The sequence below is a fragment of the Agelaius phoeniceus genome, chromosome W (assembly GCF_051311805.1).
Source record: "Agelaius phoeniceus isolate bAgePho1 chromosome W, bAgePho1.hap1, whole genome shotgun sequence".
In the NCBI taxonomy this organism is placed as follows: domain Eukaryota; kingdom Metazoa; phylum Chordata; class Aves; order Passeriformes; family Icteridae; genus Agelaius; species Agelaius phoeniceus.
In genome coordinates this window covers 15,879,749-15,899,673 of record NC_135301.1, presented here as the reverse complement: position 1 = coordinate 15,899,673, position 19,925 = coordinate 15,879,749, and positions in this window count along the sequence as shown.

Below are 19,925 nucleotides of genomic sequence, written 5' to 3'. Positions count from 1 at the left end.
CCGGGACGGACCTCGATTCTCCGATTGGGGCAGTCTTGCTGAAGACCCAATTTGTGGTGAAATCATGGGAAGACATAAGGAAGAAATTGGAAAATATAGATGGATGGCAAGACAGGGAACTGCAGGAATTTCTCCGGGAAGCCCAGAAGGTCTACATGAGAAGAGACGAAGAAAAGCAGAAGATTCAAGCGAAAGTGCTGGTGGCTGCAGTAAGGGAAGCACAGAAACTGGAACAGGTCAGAGACTCGGCAAAAATGGTGCCGGCAAAGAAGCAAAATCCTTCCCAAGGAAAGGGTTCGAACAACCAGAAGAAGGACATCGAGTGCTACCACTGCAAGCAAAAGGGACACATTCGGTGGAATTGTCCCAACAAGGTCAAGGATCAAACTATGTTTCAGGAAGATTAGGGATGTCAGGGGCTTTTCAGTTTGGGGTCTGGAACTCTGAGGGAGCCTTTGATAAAATTGAGAGTGGGACCCCACAGGCAGGAAATTTGGTTTTTAGTAGACTCTGGAGCTGAGAGGACCACGGTGCAACAGATACCACAAGGGTGCTCTCTGAGCGATGATGCAATGATGGCAATTGGAACAAAAGGGGAACCTTTTAAGGTTCTGATCATAAAGACTGTCGAAATAGAGACAGAAACTAAAAAGTGTATAGGAAATATGTTATTAATAAAAGATGCAGACTTTAATTTGCTGGGACGGGATTTGATGGTGGCATTGGAAATCAGTTTAGCAGTGGAAGATTCCCAGCTCAAGGTGAGATTGTATAAACTCACCACCCAGGATGAGGAGAAAATCGATCCAAAGGTTTGGTATGTCCAAGGGGAGGCCGGGAGGCTGGACATAGAGCCAATTCACATTGAAATTGAAAGGTCAGAAGACCCCATTTGGGTCAAACAGTACCCCATCCCCATGGAAGGGAGGACGGGACTGAAACCGGTGATCAACCAATTGATAAAGAAAGGAACGTTGGAGCTGTGCATGTCCAGGCATAAAACCCCAATTTTGGCAGTGCGAAAGATGAATGGTAGCTACAGGCTAGTGCAGGATTTAAGGGCTGTGAATCAAAGGACTAAGACACTGTTCCCCACAGTCTCGAACCCTTACACCCTGCTGAATAACATCTCTCCCGAGGACACATGGTACAGTGTGATTGATTTGAAAGATGTTTTCTGGACCGGTCCTTTAGCAGAGGACAGCAGACATTACTTTGCATTTCAGTGGGAAGACCCAGAAACGAACAGGAAGCAGCAGCTCAGATTGACATCGTTACCTCGGGGCTTTGTTGATTCCCCAAACCTTTTCGGACAAGCACTCGAACAAGTGCTGAGTCACTTTGTACCAGCAGAGAGAACGAAATTGCTACAATATGTAGATGATTTGTTGATTGCAGGTCCAAGGGAGGAGGTTGTGAGGATGAGTACCATTGAACTTTTTGAACTTTTTAGGGGAAAAAGGATTGAAGGTGTCTAAGTCGAAGTTGCAGTTCACAGAGCCTGAGGTCAGATATTTGGAACATTGGTTAACCAAAAGGAAAAAGAAGTTGGATCCTGAAAGGGTGGCAGGGATTATTGCCCTGCCACCCCCACGGACAAAACTGGAAGTTAGGCAATTGCTGGGGTTGTTGGGAAATTGCCGGCAGTGGATCGAAGGATACAGTGAGAAGGTGAAGTTTTTGTATGAAAAACTCACCACGGACAGAATCAAATAGACAGAAAAAGATGAGGAAGAATTCAGGGGAGTCAAGGAAGTGCTCACAGCAGCACCAGTGCTGAGCCTCCCAGATGTGAGACGGCCATTCCAGTTGTTCGTGGATGTGAGCAATCACACAGCACCTGGTGTGCTGACACAGGACTGGGCAGGGGTCAGGAAACCGGTGGGTTACTTGTCTAGGCTTTTGGACCCTGTTAGCAGGGGCTGGCCCATGTGCTTGCAAGCGATTGTAGCTGTAGCATTGTTGGTGGAGGAAGCCAAGAAAGTAACTTTCGGAGCATCTTTGGTAGTATTTGCATGGCACAATGTACAGGGTATACTACAACAGAAGGCAGATAAATGGCTCACAGATGCTAGATTGCTGAAGTATGAGGCCATTTTGATTCACTCACAGGATTTGGAATTGCGGACAACAACCGTGCAAAACCCGGCTCAGTTCTTGTTTGGGGAAGCTTCGGAGGAACTCATCCACGATTGTGTGGAAGCGGTCGAATTGCAGACGAAGATAAGAGCAGATTTGGAAGAAGAAGAATTAGACAAAGGGGGAAAATGGTTTTTAGATGGCTCAAGCAGAGTGATCGAAGGGAAAAGGAAATCAGGATATGCAGTCGTGGATGGGCAAACAGGGAAAGTGATAGAAGCAGACGCCCTGAACGTGGGTTGGTCGGCACAGGCTTGCAAACTGTACGCAGTTCTAAGAGCCTTGAAAAGACTGAAGGGAAAGAAGGGAACAATTTTTACAGACTCTAGGTATGCCTTTGGGGTGGTTCATATCTTTGGGAAAATTTGGGAAGAAAGGGGGTTGATCAACACACGGGGATGGGGACTGATGCACGGGGAATTGATCCGGCAAATTCTGGAAGCAATAAGGGAGCCGGAGGAAATTTCGGTTGTCCATGTAAAGGGACATCAGGCAGGGATGCAGTTCCGGACCCGGGGAAACAACTTGGCAGACCAGGAGGCCAAAACCGCAGCATTGATGATGGTAAGTACCCCAGAGATCAAAGGGATCGAGGTCCCCGATGACCCTCCTCAACCGTCCCCAAAGGAGATTGAAAGTTATGAGAAGACTGGGGGAAAATTGTAGGAAGGTAAGTGGAAATTACTGGATGGGAGAGAACTAGTCTCTAAAGGTTTTACCAGGAGAATTTTGAGGAGACTGAACCAGTGAACATATTGGGGGGCTCAGGCCCTGGCTGAAAAGTTTTTGAAATTTTTCGGGTGCAGAGGAATTTATGAATTGGCCAAACAAGAGGTACAGGGATGCCTGATCTGTCAGAAAATTAACAGAACAAAGGCAAGACAGGAAATCTTGGGGAGTTGCCCCATTGCGTACTGACCTTTTGAAAGAATTCAAGTCGATTTTACTGAATTTCCCAAGGTGGGAAGGTTCAAATTTGTGCTTGTAATAGTAGACAAATTGACCCATGGGGTGGAAGCTTTCCCCAGTCCAAGGGCAACGGCTCAGACAGTGTCCAGGAAATTGCTGGAAGAAATTGACTCAGATCAAGGGACTCATTTTACCTCTAAGATTAAGCATATGGCAGAGGCACTGGGCATTCGATGGGAATGCCACACCCCGTGGCATCCCCAGAGCTCGGGACAAGTTGAAAGGATGAATCAGACTTTGAAGGCGCAGTTGTCTGAATTAATTTTAGAAACCCGGATGTCCTGGCTGAAATGCCTCCCTCTTGCCTTGCTTAATATCAGTACAATGCCTCATTCAGAGATGGGGCTCTCACCCTTCAAAATGCTATATGGGATGCCATATAAGCACGGGATGCCGGTGGGACACCCCAGATTGGAGGACAGCCAAATTCAACCATATTTAGTAGCGATAAACAGAAATTTACAGGAACTGAGAAAACGGGATAAGTATCTCAGAGCGCCCCTCTGAGATTTGCTATCCACAAAATTCAACCGCGTGACAGAGTACTTGTGAAAGTATGGAAAGATGTACCCCTCTCCCCTCACTGGTAAGGCCCCTTTCTTGTCCTTCTGACAACAGACACAGCCATTCAGACAGCAGAAAAAGGTTGGACACACACGTCCAGAGTGAAGAAGGTCGAGCATCAGGAGGAGGCTCCCGAGTGGAGGGTCTCCTCTTCTCCAGGAGACCTGAAGATCAAGCTCCAATGTCCTCATAAATGACCGATGGTGAACATTTAGGTTGTATACTGTCAGATTGTGTATGCTATCCGTTTGTACACTTCAAGTGTGAATATTGTCAAGGGGATTTTGTTATACATTGCAGAAGGGGCAGAGGCCAAAGGGATTGTGCACCCAGTGTCTGGAAGAGGACCTTGAGCTGACTGACCGTATTCTAGCCCTAGCCACAAATTTAGGAATTATCAAATTAGACTCACAAGAGTGGTTCCACATTTTTCAGAATGGAGTGCATGGAAAACTCAAATCTAAGACAGAGATTTTAGATGTGGAGTGTCGGAAGTCAATCAAAGTACCGTGCAGCTCAGATGCTGTCAAGATCTCAAGGTGGGGCACCTTTAAGAGGAGGTATGCAGCAAGGTCTGAGAATGTATTCCCAGAAGAATACTCCTGCTGCTGCAAAAATGGTCTTCCTCGCCGCTGGTGGCACCCTAGGGGGCGGAGGCAGAGAAGTATGCCTGGTGGTAATCCTGATTGGCCTGAGCCTAGCCATGTGCGGGACGCAGACTCTGCACGCTGAGACCCCGATCCATGACGGAAACCTGAGCTCCATGGATGAGTGTAGTAAGTGCACTCAGATGGTCCCAATTGAGCAAAGGGACAGGGGGATCTCAGCATACCAAGACCCAGAGGAATGAATCAGGAAGTCTGGCAGGTACTGTTTGATAAACGGCACTCAGGTCAAATTGTGCAGATCAGGCAAAGAGATCTTGTGTTTAGATCTGAAGGCTGGGACACAGAATGGGCAGTCAGACAAGCACCAACACTGAGTACTGAAAAGGAATGTAGAACCAATGTCAATCCCCATTTGCAGTCAATGTAACCAAACAATGTGGGTTGGGGGAAAGACAGAATCAATTTTTGTAGCATATCACCAGGTGAATCCATTGTGTTATGACAATTCGAAACTGGGAATGTGCATGATGAACGGGAAAATGTACTGAGTGGGAAGAAATATAAAATTTGATAGCAAATTCACCCTGAACAGAGAGCCAATTATATTGGACTTAGCACAGACAAACGATGATAGAGTCTGCCTGCAATATGATAGGGCTGTCTGTTGGAATCGATCTTGAGGGCAAAATGAGAGAGATTATTCAGGAACTGGAAAGGAGGGAGTCAGAACTGAGAAAGAAAAGGGTGGAACAGGAAAGATTGAAAACTTTGGGCGAGCAGTAAGAACAGCTCAAGAAACAATACGTTGATGGGGAACTACCTTCCCCAGACCGGAACTTATTCATTGATTTAATGAAGGAAATTGCCACGGAATTGGGCTTGTCAAACTGTTGGATTTGCGGGGGGCTGAAATTGGCAGAGAAGTGGCCTTGGAAGGGTGAAGTTTTGGCTCCGGAACAGCTTTTGAAATGGGACAACCCAAGGGTCTCAAAATTGGCACAGAGACCTGAGGGATGGATGTTGGATCAGTGAGTGATTGGGACGATCTGCATCAGTCGAGAAGGGAAAGAATATACTGAAATGGTGGGATACACACTGTGTATAACCACTCTTACAGTAAATTCGAACAGCAAGAGCAAAGTCTGGCAACCATAACCTCCTACAGGGTACTGGAGTCAGAAGAATGAAACAAATTGTGATTGGAATAGTCAAATAGGACTTTGCTGGGTCAAGAGTCCCAGAGCTAATCCTTACCAATCCTTGGCAGGCCTGAGACAATATTGGGGAGACACAGGGAAAACTTATATCAGATGGAATTTATTGGATTTGTGGAAAGAAAACATACAGTGAGTTACCTCCAAGGTGGAAAGGATCATGCACTTTGGGCATGATCCGGCCAGTTTTCTTCACTCTCCCCCGAACAAAATGTAACCTACTCGGGGCTCCTCTGTATGAGACCTTGAGGAGGGAGCGAAGAAGCTTGAAGAAAATAATACCTGTCATAAGTGGCAGGCAAACTTAGGGGGAGGAGGAGTGGTCAGCAGCAAGGATAATTGATTATTATGGGCCTGCCACATGGGCTCAGGACAGAAGCTATGGATATAGGACTCCAATCTATCTACTGAACCGGTTGATCAGGCTGCAGGCAGTGGTGGAATTTGTGTCAAATCACACCTCAAAGGCCCTGGATTTGTTGAGTCGACAGCACACTCAGGTACGAGCCTTTGTGTACCAGAATCGAATAGCTTTAGACTATTTGCTGGCCAAAGAAGGGGGAGTGTGTGGAAAATTCAATTAATCGGAATGTTGTATTGAAACTGATGATTATGGGGAAACCATAAGAGGATTGGCAGCCGAAATTAAGAAAGTGGCCCATGTCCCAGTTCAGAAATGGAATTCGATCTTGCAGTCATCTTGGTGGGACAGATTATTTGATGGGGCCTGGTGGAACAAAATAATGGTTTTTGTGCTGTGTTCAGTAGCGGGAATCCTATTCCTCCCGTGTCTAATTCCTTGTTTTATTAGACTGATACACTCCGTGGTACAGGGTATGCAGATAGCTGTAGTGCCCGTGGACCTGGAGTTGGCTTCCGGAAACAACATGTCCAAGATCATGAGCCTGGGAGAAGGGAAGTGTGCAAGCAATGCTGCCAAGGTCTTGGCAAAATTTGAGAAACAGGTCAAAACAAATGGGAACAATTATAATGGTTATCAGGGAATCCCGCAAGGAGAGCATGGAATGAGAATTTAATAAAGCCTTCTCTATGTAGGAGATCCTAAAGGTGGAGGGTAGAAGTAGGAAGTAAATAGATACTAGTAATTTGGGATGTAGAGGGAGCATGAATTAATGGGTTGATATTAAAGGGGAGGGATTGTAATATATGTTAGAAATAAATCATGCTATAAAAGAATGTAATTTATAAAGATTGTGAAATCCAAACAAGTCTCTGACCACAAGCAGCCTAAGAGGCAGGTCTATTCAAACTCCAAAATTCCTGGTAGACGGCCAGATAACGATCAGCATTTAGCTAAAGAATAAACGCACCCAGTGCGATGATCACCATTACCCTGAGTCATCAGAAACTGCCTAAGAGCGATCATCACCCTGTGGATAACATCGACCAAGATAGCTGAAGTCACCAAAAAGATACATGTGAATACATGACTTCCCGGGATTCAATCAACGCTGGCTATCAACCAGGAAACAGCGATTGTCCAGCTCTGCACAGTGAAAGAACCAACTATGAATATGCAGAGTTACAAAAGAAACTTGGACTCCTTTGCCTCGGGCATGATAAACTGTATAAAACATCTCCACTAGAAGCGGCTCTCGTGAACAGGGGGATTCGATGCGATAGAGGTTGGATCCAGGTTCACCCAGCACCGATCCCGGGCTCGACGCTGTCTCTTTGGCTGTGGTGGTTTTGAGGACCGTATTTTGGTTGCGGAAAAAGATAAATCTTTTCACAATTTTTGATAATTTGGCTTTCGATTGATCATTTATAACAGGTTCCATGGGGAGTCCCCACACCTCCCGCTGGCCCTCACTGAGCTAGAGAAAAGACGGCAACTGCCCGGTCTGGCGATCTTCCCCCGGGGGGTGCGGCGCCCCTAGAGGCAACACCTCCACCCTCCGAAATCCCCATTTCCGACTCGCATTCCCCCTGGATGTGGGCTTGGAAGGCACGGAACAGGCGTCCCCATACAAGCATAAGTGGACGCATTGCAGAATCCCCTTTAGAAATCTCTCCCAAGAGCCGGTGGTCCAATGCCTCCCACAATTGCAGACTAAAAGCAGCATCCACATTCACCAGAAAGTCAGGAGACTTGGCCCATGTTAAGAGAGTGCAGAGTGAATCATCTGACACAAGGACTCCCATTAAGGAAATCATGTCCCTCCACACAGTTACAATCGTGTCTTTTTCCTTAGAAGCATGACTTCCCATCACGGAAACACCTGCCCCCAACCCCCAGCAAAAGTACGGACTGTCTGCTGCACTGGGGAATTCGTCCCCGCCCGTTCTTCTAAGCTATCAGGGCAAAACCACGATCCCAGTCCCTTCCAGGAGGAAGCAGGGAAAGGTTGTTACCTCTCAGGGGGAACAGAGGGTGTCCGGATGCTGGCGGACTGTGTGGGTGCCACGGGGTCCCGGCAGAGGTCCGGCAGGGATCCAAAGTGCCTCCATCCGTCCCATGAACCATGAGGGGCTGATTGATGTGAAAAACAGTGTGGTCTGGTTCAGGTGTGTCGCTGTTGAGTAAGAAACGACACAGACTCACCAGAAGGCTGGTTTGCACAACATCTCGCTTTACTTCAAAATTCTCTCCTTTATACACTGTTCCGATACAGATAGACCAGATTGCTCACTTAATCAGTATATTTCACCTGATTGACTAATTGTCACGATCCGTCCTTACGAACGGGGTTTGTGAAGGTTCGTGGATTGATCTCAGGGTGCAAAAAGAACCGACACGGTACAAGGGGGTTTGCAGTGATAATCAAAACAAATGCACCTTTATTGAATGACCACAGCAAAATGCGATAGAGAGATTAAAGGAGAGAAAAATATAGAGAAAGAGAGAGCAAAGAGAGAGAGAGGGGGATATAGCTACCAAACGTAGAGACAAAGTCCTTTGGTCCAGTCCAGTTGAGGATTCGCCTGTTACGTCGGGGAGATCTCAAAATCTCTAGCTAACTCAGAGGTTTTTATTATGATAATTCTTTTGAAAATTGTGAGGGGGGGAAACAGATACAGTAAGGAATAGATGTAACAGGTAGTCCGTGTTCTCAGCAGTAAATGAGAGCCATTGTTTTCTTGGTCCAGTTGTCACAACCTGCAGGCAAACATCTCGCTTTGGTCAGCTTGCCTCCCCCACATACCTCCCCCGGGTTAGGGGTTTCAGTCCCAGTCCTTGGAAGGAGGAGAGGGGCCTTTTCACATGGAGGTTTCATGTCTCAGTCCTTGATGGAGAGGCTTCTTACATCTCAGTCTGTCTGTCACAGTGGTTGCAAACGAGTGAGAGGGGTCTTCTGCAGGGGACCACTCAGAACTCAGGAGAAGTCCAGCCAGGCCGAGAGGTGGGACAGCTTCCAAGGCTATTGTTGCAAAAAGGGCACGGTGCCCCTTTCTTTGGGCTCAGTGTAGCATACAGCAAACAACACCTGTGAAAACAATAGCTTAGCACTGTGCTCTCAGGTCTCAGGCCTGTGGCATGTGTAACTTTCTCCTACAGAGAAGACAGGGGGGTCTTCTCTTCACTGGTCCCCAAATGACGATCGTGAGGCAGATGAGGGAAAATTCAGACTCTCACACTAATTAACAAAAACACCTTTCTTATCAACAATCTTTGAGAAAAACAGGAAAACAGAGAGTAGGAAAACATCACCTGCAGGTTGTTTATAATAACAAGCTGTCATTGTTTCTCTGTGACTCCCTAAAGTCTCACAAGCCAATCCTGGGAAAACTTATCTAGTATTTTGCTCTCTGACCAGGCTGGCACATCCACAGAAACCAGCTCTTGGAGACACATTTTCATAAACAGAGTTTAGATCCTATCTGAGGGGGAAAGATTTAGAAAGGGATTGAACTGGGTGGGAATTGTCTTACCACTTATGTCTCTAATTGTGGATTTTTGTCAATTATGCTAATTTACTAAACTTATAAAACTGTATTCACCCCATACAGGGGGGCAGGGGGGCATTAGGCATTTTACATATCTGCCCCTTGGAAGCCTCCTATAAAGACCGGCCTTTAAATAACCTCCTATACTAATATTATCTTGAAAATGTGTTGTTTTATTTCCAGGTCTTTGAGGCATCAATGGGAGTCATCCCATCATACCTCCACATTTCTGACATTGTCATAGTTTTCCTGCAGCACAATGGCTTCCAGGTCCTCCTGGTTTTGCTCATGCTGTGTGCATTGGTATAGATGCGATTCAGTTGGACTGTCAATCCCACCGCCTTTTTGGAGGGAGAAGTTTTAATTCCTCTGTTACTGTTTGCAGACACTTCCATGGTTTCTAACATGTCAAGAACACTTATCCTTGCTGCTGCATGGATCTTCATCCCCTACCTCTACTGATAGGGCAGACCAAAGGACCTCAATAGTATACTATCCCTCAAACAGTGGTGTGCTGCCCCATGTCTTATCTATAGTGTTCCTGGTTTTATCTCCTTCCAATACAGTTCAAAGCTCTCAATGAGCCCTGTTAACTCCTGAGCAAAGATCCTTTTCCCCCTTTGAGATGGGTGGATGTGACTGCGGTCACAAGGGTTTTCAGGATGAAGAAGAGACGAGAATGTTGACTCCATGATCAGAAGGCTTGATTTATTATTTTATGACATATGTTACATTAAGACTATACTAAAAAGCAATAGAAAGGAAAAGGTTTCTTCAGAAGCTAGCTAAGCTAAGAATAGACAAGAATGAATAACAAAGATCTGTGTCTCAGACAGACCAAGAGCCAGCTCTGCCATGAGTGGTCAGGAAATCCCAACATCCACAGGAGACCAATCACGGGTCTGCCTGTTGCATTCCACAGCAGCAGATAACCATTGTTTACTTTGGTTGCTGAAACTGCAGCTTCTCACAAGGAAAAATCCTAAGAAAGGATTTTTCATGAAAGATGTCTGCGACAGGTGGACCCCATCTGTTGCCAGCAGGCACAATGTCAAGTAAACTGACCTGTTGTAGTGGTTTTGCATAGGAAGCACTCACGGAAGTGATGCAAAGAGAAAAGCTGATACACCTCTGTGAACACCCATGTAAAACATGGAAAATCCCAGGAACTCACGTTTCCGGTAGGCAAAGAGGTAACAGGGGCTGGGTGGCCCTTTGCCAGGGGGCTGGGCTCCTTCCCCCAGGGCGCCTGCTGCCCCCCCCACCATCAGCTGCTGGGCAGGGGAGGCTGCAGAGCCGATGGCTGTGACTGCTAACATCTTGTTGTTTGCTAAGCCCTGCGCCCCCCCAGCCTGGGGCCGAGCCGAGTCCACTAGCCCCCTGGAGCAGCCCCAGGCTGGGCCGCCTCAGCCAAGATTCTACCACCATTACCACCATTGAGATTCGCCCGCAACCACCTGGCAGGGGAGAGGGGAAGCCATCAGCCCCCGCCCTCCCCCCCCGCCGCCCCGGCCACAGCCCCAGCCACAAGCTACTGGGCCCAGCCGGGCTCAGGTAGGTCCCTGGCTGGATATTAACTCTGTCAGTGCTTCAATCCTCCCTTGAGTGAGATAAAACAACAAGATGCAAGCCTGTAGAGGAGCAACATGAAGACATCAAGGTCAGCGAAGAAGTCAAGTCCCAGATGGGAGGGATGAGGAGATGCCTTTAGTTTTAGGATGAAATCCTCTTGTAAAGATATGGAGAAGGACTCTTTTTCCCTATAAGTCATAAAGGTATGGGGACATGAAAGTGTTCAAATTGTAGATATCGAGCAAAGTCCTCCATGCTAAGTAAGCAGATGTTAAAGTAGCTGTGATGCTATGAGAAGTTTGAACAGAGAAGGAGAAAAGAGTGATGAAGATCCTGTGCCCCCAGGAAGAAGATGATTCAAGAGATAGATAATGAGAACTTTTGCCTTTGAACAGTTCATCTTTAAAACTGTACCACATAAGTTGATATAGCCCATAAACACAGCTGTGGGAAAAGCTTGTGGGAAATGGGAAGGATTTCACAATTGCAGATTTCCCAGGGTGGCTGCTATTTGTGACAAATTGAGAGCCATGAAAGAACTATTTTCTTGTGTAAAAGTCTCCATAACACTAACAAGATGGGCTTCTCTCCCTAAGTGAACTGAAGAAAGACTATTCTAGAGGTGGTAAACTGAAATTTTAGGTTTTGTTTCTTTACATTGTCATTGGGAAAGAAAAGGTTGTAGGGGGAGGAGAAGTGTCCTGAAAGTTTTGTTCTGATTCCTATTACTCTTTCTTTTAGTTACTGTTAATAAATTTTTCTTATACCCTTTTAAAGTTTTGAGCCTGCTTTGCCTTTCTCCTTGCCCTACCTCACAGCAGGAAATGGGTGAGTTCATCCTAGTGAATGCACTTGTGAGAAACAGAATTCACTGCTTAGAATTTTTAAAACTTTAATAATAATAGGATAAAAAAGGACAATATTTCCAGCACTGGGGTGCTCCTGGCCAACAGCCAAAGAACAAGCCAGTGTATACAGACAATGTGTCCTGGTTTGAAAAGGAAGTGAATTTTTTGGGATGCTGTGGTCAAACCAACAGGTGCTCAGATTTGAATATTGGCACCTGGTGTGGCCACTGAGGACATGGATTTGCCTCTGAGAACACAGGGGGTTAAAAGCAGAGAACTCCCAGGAAAACTTTCTCTTGGTTCCGGTCTGTGAAAGAGGTCAGACCTCCCCTGCCAAGCTGCGGGCTGGGCAGGGGGAGGGGAAGCCATGTGGCTGGGTGAGGTAGGCCAGGGCCTTGGACAGGGAAGGGAGGTGAAGGACCCTGCAGGATGGAAGGATGGAGGAGCACTGAGAAGCATCGGGAAGCCCCTCCCAGGAGAGAGAGAGGGAGAGAGAGAGACAGTGTGTGTGCCTGTGCCACCTTGAAATTTGATATCATGTGCAGACAGCACGGCCAGCCAAGAAGGAGAAGGGAGGGGGCGGAGAGGAGGTGCCCGGCAGTCTTGGGAGAGCTCTGGGCAGGCAGAGCCCGAGATTTTAACCCTTTTCTTGGATGATGGAAACCTTACAAATGCTGATCCTCCTGGAGCTGAATGAGAAGAGAGATAGAGATGAAATAGGAGGAAATGGGCCAGTGTGATGCAAGTTTGTGCAAGGGAAAGATGTCCGAAGAAGTTGAGAAGACTCCTAGGTGGGAGGAGATGATGGAGTGGCCTTTGGCTGGACTTTTCTTGTATAGCCATGGACAGAACCAGTTTTTTTCCTGTGACACAGAGACTGCATTTAGGGGGAGGCAATGGCTTGGAGCCAAGAGAGTGCAGTGATGTTATGTGAAGGAGTGGCATGAACAGAGACGACGGGTAAGGAGGGTGGTTGGTGCCCTTGATCTTCAGTGAAGAAGAAGATCTCTGTTCTCAAGACCCCTCGGCCCCAGGGGGTGAATTTGGGGGGGACAGGTGTCTCAAAAGTGAGAGATTGCTTTTTCTGGAACTGGGCAAAGCATCCTTAAAAGGGGAACCCTAGAAGCAGCTCTGGTCCATGTGCAGTGGGGAGAGCACTGGACATGGAAGGAAGATTTCACAATGGCAAATGTTCTCCGGGCGGTGCCATGTGTGACATGGAAACACAAGAGATTTCAACTGTGTTTCCTGGGGAAGCCTATGGTACAAGAGGGACTCCTCTCTTCTTGATGAACTGAGAATTGATTATCTGAAGGGTGGTGATGGACTGAGAGTTGGTTATTTGAGGGGTGGTAACTGAATTGAGAATCTAAGGTTTTGTCCTATTGTGATGTATTGGAAATTTGGTGGGGGAGGAGGAATGGTTTTGGAAGGTTTTCCTTCTGAGTTCTGTGTGTGTTTCTTTTTACATATAGTTGTAGGTTAATAAAGGGTTTTTTTTCCCTATATTCCTAATTTGGAGCCTGCTTTGCTCTATTTCTGGTCACACCTCACAGTAGACACCAGGGAGAATATATTTTCATGGGGGCACTGGCATTGCACCAGCATCAAACCGTGACACAATGTTAACTTTATACTGTTACATTGCTGAGAGACATGCATATTCATGTGTTTCATGCATTATTCAAACATTCTTGTGAACTTTCTGATGTTTTGGGCACTCCTTTGTCTGACTTCTTCACATTCCGGCTTATCTGCATGACATCCTGTATGTCAGGTCCATATATTTTATTTCTTCTTGTGTCTCCATCCTGCTGTTTCACATCCTCTGATGAGGATTCAGTATGTCCTCCTTAAATTTAACATGGTGTTCTCTAATTGTCCTCCAGTGCTCTGGTTTGTGTCATGGTTATCTTATCACTTGGACAGGTTGGTCAGTGGATGGCCTTACACTGTTTTTAGTTACATAAAAGCCTTTTTTTTATCTTATGTTTTGCTAAGGTCTATAACACAATACATTAATCACACTATTATTTCGGTAAGTGATACATAGATATTATATTCATTACACTACTATTTCTACGGACAACACAGTGCATACTTAAGTTGATAGATTATATTATATTAAAAGAGTTATAATTGATGCTATTTGTAAATACTTATAATCACTAACAACATGCATAAGCTAATACATAAATGCGAAAGCCAATATTATCTGGTCATTTTTCACACACTGGTGATTGGCCAGCACTGAACCCACCACACTCATTGGTGCATTGGCTGGGAAATCTCAAATTGGCAAACCAAAACCATTACACCTGTCACCAAAAAACCACAAATTCTGCCAGTAACACCAGGCTCTTAGACAGGTATTTGTGTGTATTATTTTCCTTTTTTTGTCTCTATAATTTTACCCTTTCTACACAAATAATTTCCTGCCACTGTGTCCTAGGGTGACATTATGATGCTTGTATCCCCATTTGTGTGTTCTGTTTATGCTGGATATTATGTTCTGTGCCTTCAAGACTGGTTCTGAAGAGTGAATGCTTTGTTTTGGTTTTGCTATCAGCCACTCCCCCACGGCTGGCAGGACACAGACAGGACAGTACATAGTGCTGCTTTTGCTTTTTGCTTAGCTTTTCGCTTTGCTCTTGCTTTTTGCTTCTGCTCATTAGTTAGTTTAGCTAAGCAGTCTGAATTTTTCCTGGACTGTTTCTCCTTTCCCTTTTTTTGGACCTACTCGAACCTGCTCTGGACTGGGACCTGGGAAACACCGAGAGTTTGCACCTTGTTGTTGCAGCAGCTACCCCAGCGCCGGATGGACTGATGACAGAGCGATCACCCCCAAGAAAGACTTTCTGAATTTGTCATCTTTTTTCAGAGAGGTGAAAGAGTGGTGGGGGGTGCTGTGCCTGTTAAATAAACAGGTTCTTTCCACTTGTCTCCAAGGAATCCTTCCTGACCCGGTTGGGGGGAGGGGCCGTGTGGGTTTGCTTTCTGGAGGGGCCCCCTTTTGGAGGTTTTCTCCCAACTTTGCCCTAAACTGGGACAAACTGACAGGACAGAAGAAAGCAGGACTGGCAGGAGAGGAAGGGATTCACCTGCTGCCATGAGCAGAAGTCTGTTTCTATTCTCCTTTGTCTCTTAGGTCCCCTCCTTCTGCCTAGTGGACAGAAGGTAGGGGATCCTTTGATTCTTGTGGTGCAGCCAGCTGGTGCATTTGCGTCAGGGGTCGTAAAGAGTGGCTCCACCAGTCAACCTTCTCAGAGTCCCTGATACTGCTTAACCTCACTCCCTCTCTTAGCTCTTCTACCAGGATGATCAGACCTGGTCACACCGATGCCCAAAGATTTTAGCTTTTTATACATTTTTCATATATTTGTAGCTTTGTAGACTGTTAATACATGGTTATATAGCTCCTGGGCTTTTTCCTACCCTTTCTCTTAGATTTTAGAATAATAAGCTAACCCTTGGAACACATACTTGGAATTCTGTTTAGTCTTACTCTTAAGAAGAAGAACCCTGACAAGGACATTTGGTTTTCAACTAGAACTTAGAAGACATAACAAGAAATGGGGCAAAGAAGCCCCTGGAACAAGTCCAATGGGGCAGAACCCGGGGGAAATTACCTAACCAACTGTTCCTCTAATTGGACAATACTTGTTATATATGCTAATTTGTTAAACTTAAAAAAATTGTAGAAATCTGACACTGGCTATGCCCATAACCCCATGGGGGTACCTGGAAGCTTCCATTAAAGACTTGCAACTTGCTTTTTATATTTTTATATTATCTATATTAATATTGTCTAGAAAGTGTTTTTTCTTTCTCGATTCAGGCGACACCACCTGACACAGCTGTTTTCTCTACTGCTGTCCAATACCAATGACTTTAACATTTAAGAAGTGCCATGTTTCCTGATACTCTGCTGAATGACTTATTTTCAAAGAAGAAATCAATAGCTTCAAATGTAAACAGCTTCAAATCCTGTTACACAGGCTTTAATTATTTTGTTTGTTAGCAAGAATGGCTTTGGAGTTTGGATTTGGAAACTGGGAAACAATTTGAATTTTATAATTTAAACTAGTGTGTGTGTGTGTGTCTTGGCTTTTTGTAATGGCTGAATAATTGTGGTAATGTTTTAGGAGTGTGTGACAATTTTACCTAAAATAAGGATTGCTTAAAATGCATATATAACTTAATATCACAATCACTAAAATATTCTGTTTTGTTATTTATGTACTCTATGTTTCCTATTCTTTGTATTGATAAAATATGCTGCCTTGATATTAAGAATGGCTTTTCATTTGTTTTTTAACTGTCCAGTATTTCCACTTCTTGTGTTAGACATAAGCATATTTATTTTAGTCTTTATGCCTTGAAATTTTTGGAAAAAGACTTGATTACTGTCACATTTGATGCTTCTGTTCTGTTCAAATTCCTCAGTATTTACTGTTCTCCTTTTACACAGTTTCATTAGTGAGTGTTTTTCCAAAGAATGCTGAGCATCCATGTCTATATTTCACTTCGTAAAATATGTGGGCAGTCAGTGTGAAAAGATATGGTTTACAGTTCTTGTTGATGACACAAAATTTATTAAATATTATCTATCATATCTTTATTTTCTTACTGTTATAATTGAAGTAAGGATACTTTTGTATAATGGTATTAATCCCCCTTGTATATTCTGGCTTCTAATATCTAAAGCAATTGTTATGATCTTCTTTCATTTGCTGAATCATGTATTGAATAAAAGCCTACTGAAAAAACCCCATTGAATTGATGTCAGTTCTAGGCATTAATGCTTTGGTTAAATGGTTTTGAATGGACTGTTTAGTAAGTTGAGTGACAAATGGGAAAGACTGAGATGTAATTTTATGTTTAAGTATGTTGTGAGGTTTTTTCTAAAATGTTTAAATCTAGCATCTTCTCTTATTTTTGTAGTGCTGATGGTAGCCCAGGATGGCTGCAGCTTCAATGATGGTGATGAAATCAAATGCAAAGAAAAATCTAAATATAATGAAAAAATATAAATATAAAAAATAAAAATGTCACCATCAAAATGGCAGCAATGGGAAAAAACACACTGATGCAGTGTTATAGTTTTGAGCTTTGCAGGTCTTGTTTTTCTCATCTCTTTCCTATGTGAGCTCTCTTTTATTTTAATTTTGTTACAGATTAATAACTGCCTTCTGATTGGTCCAGAGTGCCTCTGCTAATTTTGTAACACACAAAACATGTCTCAAGCATTCCATGCATGTGATTGTTTTCAATCACAGTAAGTCACACACTCATACAGTGGTCTTCCACCAAAGTAATTTTTTCACAACATTCTCAGCAAACACACGAATTACCAGAGTTTTTATGGTTAACATTCTCTTGTTCTAATCTTGGTTAGGTTGCCAGGTGTTGGCACCATTCCCACACCTCGTATGACCAGTTGTTAACACAAGTTGAGGCATTAAAGATGGAGAACTCCAACCTTTGACAAGAGCTAGAGGACACCTCAAATCATCTAACAAAACTGGAAACCAAGGAATCTAATATGAAGATATTGCAACCTATATGTCTGTATCACCATTTCTGTTATTGCCTTTTGGTTTTGATTATGTATGAGTGTTTTAGTGGACTGGTAGCTGCTCAAGAAATTTTATGTACTTTTAGATTCCTACAGAAATGCCTTTTCAGGCTGTGTAGGGAAAAACTGTTACTCAAATCTACTTGACTATGAAAACTGTTTTTGAAATTTGAAAACTAAAGCAATAATTCAAAACAGTTTTTAGATACACTTTTCCATTTTCATATCTTCTTTTCTGGTCTGTCATGATAAGCTCTACCATTTTACCACTGCTGTAATTTCCAGCAGGAAATCCAGTCTGTATACATAGTTTATGACAGAGCAGGCATTGCTCAGCTTTTGAAAACAGTGGAGAGATTGGAAATTTTCACTGTTTTAAGGTAAGTTTAAAACGTTTTAGGTTTATTACAATATTTACTTAACATTCCCAAAAGAAAAGCTTCATTTAAAATAATACCAGAAGTCTCCAGTGTCTCCTAAGGCCTAAATTTATACTGATTAATTACACCCAAATGAGTCTGTGTAGTGTTTATTGGCTAGGTCTAGACCTTCAGAGTCACCTGTCCATGAGGAAATACTAAGCTCCAATGGAATTTATCTTCCTACTGATCAAAATCCATCTATAGGTACAGTTGTATTTGTGTAATACATGGCACTGAACGAGGCAGAATTTCACAAGCAATATAGCTGCATTAATGTAGCATTTTCTGAGCTGACAGATCCTGTTTCTTGGTGCTACAGCTGGGAAAAGTGGGCTCCTTTTGGCACCTAACACCACTTAGACATTTTTTCTATCTCTGCATATACTGTATAGTGTAGTCATACTCTAAACATTACACATTTGTATGCCCATCTCTGGAGCAGTGGCCGGTGAAAAGTGAAACGCCCAGGCTAGATAAGTGTCCAGCCAACCTCCAGCCAGTCAGGCACTTCCCCAACCCGGAGTCAGGGCTTTGTGCCTAAGGCGATGTCAAGCCTTGCGGACGTGTGGCCGCAGTAAAGAGCTCCGAAGTCGCAGGATGAAATGAAGAGGCGACCCTCAGTTTCTTCGGGGGGGTGGTTTTATTGGTAGGGAAACGTGCAGGTTCGGTGGAAGAAGCTGAGAGCCCCGAGGCAGGGAAAAAGCCTCGGTTTTACAGAGGGTGGGAGGGGTGAAAGATAGCAAATCAGAGAGGGATACATTAAGGATTGGCATGATCGGAGAACCCATCAAACACAGTTGCGGGAGGGACCCTGGCCCCTAACCCAATCACTCGACACCCTGGCCCGAACTCTCTAGAAAAAGAGGCAGGGGTGTCGAGTGACAGGCAGGCTGCCAGGGGTGGGGAACAAGAAAGATACATTTGGTAACCAAGACAACTGGGGAGGGGTTTGGGGATTGACACAAACTGGTAACAGGGCAGGACTTTCTGAGAGAACAATGGAGGGAAAACTGAACAAGCATAAAACACACCACAACATCTCCCCCTTTTTCGTTTAAAAATAAAAGAACTGTAAGGGCAAACACTGTTCAAAATGAAGTTTCAGCCTGCTCCGCGTCGCTAGAAACCGAGCTGGAGTCTTCAGGATCGGAGTTTTCTGATGAAGCCGTGTCAACTCTTTCTCCTTCTTCTTCTGAGACTTCCGCTCGGCTGACGTCTGGGACATTGATGGTCCTGGATATAAGTCTCTTTACGAGTCCCCAGACTACGGAGCAGGCGATCAAAACAATAAGTAAAACTAAAAGGGTGGAAAGTATAGTTTTCAGGATGGACTCAGCCCAGCTTGACAGACCTCATCCTTGAAAGAGGTCCCCCAGCCAGTCTGATGTCTGTTGTTTTATTTGGTGGACAAAGCTTTGCATTTTATCTATGGCCACCCTTGCGTCCTCGGCCCGAGATGACAAATTAAGGCAGCAGAGGCCCTCAAACTCCTCGCAGCGGTGGTGATGCAGTAAAAGCAGGAAGTCAATTGCCGCGCGATTTTGGAGGGTCGCCTTCCTTGTAATTTCCTCGTCTGTGAGGAGGTCTGATAGCGTCGCTGACGTTAAATTGGCTTGCTTAGCTACCCAACACTCCAGGTGGGCCAATTCACCTAGAGACTTGGCCACAGACACCCAGGGCAAAAGCAGGGTGAGGGCTACAGTTTTTGGTTTCGACCAATGTTCAATTTGGGAGTCACAATCCGGGTCGAGATCTTTGAGATCTCTTTTGGAGCGGGCCGAATTCGGTTGTGCTCTTTTCATTTTCCAATCGCGAATTTGGGTAATGTTGGGTGTAAGCAGCGACAGCCGCCCAAAAGTGCAGATACCTCCGGCTAGACGAGCGGGGATGCCAGCCCAAGCTCGGTCTCCGCAAATGAAAAAGATACCTCGGGGCAGGGACAGCGGTTGGCTACCCAGGGTGGAAGCAAGTGGCATCTCGATGGTCATTCGACACCACTGGGCAGCTTTGTACTCGGGCCTTGATGGTTTGATCCACGAGTACCTGCTGTCCCAAGGGTTAGGGGCGAACTGAAACCAAATACAGAGGGAAGCATTGGCTGA